The sequence below is a fragment of the Hipposideros armiger genome, unplaced genomic scaffold (genome assembly GCF_001890085.2).
Source record: "Hipposideros armiger isolate ML-2016 unplaced genomic scaffold, ASM189008v1 scaffold_13, whole genome shotgun sequence".
NCBI lineage: Eukaryota > Metazoa > Chordata > Mammalia > Chiroptera > Hipposideridae > Hipposideros > Hipposideros armiger.
Window position 1 is genome coordinate 1,886,710 of NW_017731363.1, and position 1,752 is coordinate 1,888,461.

A 1,752-nucleotide genomic window follows, 5' to 3' on the forward strand; every position below is an offset into this window, starting at 1 on the left:
AGGAATCAGTGGCTAAATGTCCCAGCTTCCCCTTTGCAGGCTGGGACAACTCGGAGGTGTGTTCTACATTCTCCCGATATCCCCAGCAGGACTGAGCCCCGGTTGCCTACCATTGTAATGTGCACATTAACTCACCCTTTATCAGCTTATCTCCCTTCCTCGCCTTACTTCCCCACTCCCTTACTTGTGCAGCCTAGGATCACCACCCATTTAAATAACCTGTACCCAAGTCCCTGTCTCAACATAAACTTTTGGGGAAAACCAAGCTAAGACATGTCCCAAAGATGTCGAAAAAAAAATCCCCATAATTCAAAAGGAAAGAGATTCCACATTTAATGGTGTGTTATTTAATCAAGTATTAAGTGGCCCCCGTGTTCTGAATTCAGAAGTTAGGAGGCCGTGCCAAGATTGATTCACCTTCACCTGTGCGAGTCCTAGTTGACCCAGGTGGGAAACCAGACAGGCAGTAAAACATGAACAGAAGAGTGGATTATTTGGTCACCAAGGAAGAGATTAATCTTACCAGAGGACCCTCAGAGCTGGGCTTAACATCATCGGTGGGACAGACCAGCAGGAAGTCTCCAACGACAGTGGCATCTAGTCAGTCGCATCAAAGAGAACGGGGCTGCGGCCCTGGATGGGCGGCTCCAGGAGGGAGATAAGATCCTCTCGGTGAATGGCCAAGACCTAAAGAACCTGCTGCACCAGGATGCTGTCGACCTCTTTCGTAACGCAGGCTATGCTGTGTCCCTCAGAGTGCAACACAGGTTACAGGTGCAGAACAGGCCTATAGGACATCGAGGTGAAGGGGAGCCGAGTGGTGTTCCCATCGCCATGGTGCTGGTGCCAGTGTTTGCCCTCACCATGGTAGTAGCCTGGGCCTTCATGAGATACCGGCAACAACTTTGAAAAGCTTGCTTTCTTCCCGTGCTCCTGATGAAGACACATGTTTTCCTTCTCTCACCCTCCTCCCCTGCCACTCTTCCGTGTCTTTCCCTCTCTCTGCAGAAGCCAACACATGATTTGAAGAGACTCCTTCCCAATCAGACCTTGCTGTTCAAAACCTCCAAGTTCTCGTATTCTAATGGGAGAGTAAAGGCATTGTTTGAAGGAAAGCTGAAGAAAAGACTTGCTTAGAACAAATGAGCAGTTATGTATTTTACTAGAACTGCCAATAGAAGTTCAGCTACAACCCAAAGAGGGAAAGTTCCAGTCTTCCCATCACCACGGTGATACCGGTTTTCTTAGCTGGCATGCCTCAAAGGCCAGCTGTGTGATCTAAGAGGAAGAGAGGGTTTTTCTTTTTAATCATCTTCCTTGGGAGGTTTTTGTGGCCTTTATTTACTTTCTAACTACATACTTGGGTGCCTATATCAAACAAAAATAATGAGGCGAGCATTTTTACTTCTTTTAAAAACATATATACACACATATGCATATGCGATAGTATAATAGTAATGCCTTGTGGAGAATTAAACATGTAGAAAGCTACTCTGGTTTCTAGGTTTCTGTAAGGCATGATGTAAGGTATTCTCTTTTTTTTTTTTTTTAGCTGAGCCATCCTGCCACCTGTTGGCAACTCAGCGGCAACTCAGCTCGGGCCAGGACTCGAACCGCTGTTGCTCAGAGCTCAAACTCTTGAGCAAGCTCTTAACCAACTGAGCCACTTGGCCGGCCCCTAAGGTATTCTCTTAATTGAAGCATTTGATATATAGTGGGAATGAGAGAGAGTGAGCCTTACAGGATACCCAA

General features: G+C 46.5%; 1 pseudogene; it reads left to right on the forward strand.

The window, feature by feature from the left end:
• The first annotated feature begins 447 nt into the window (after window positions 1-447).
• Window positions 448-909, forward strand: LOC109395318 (synaptojanin-2-binding protein pseudogene; annotated as a pseudogene).
• The last annotated feature ends 843 nt before the right edge of the window (window positions 910-1,752 follow it).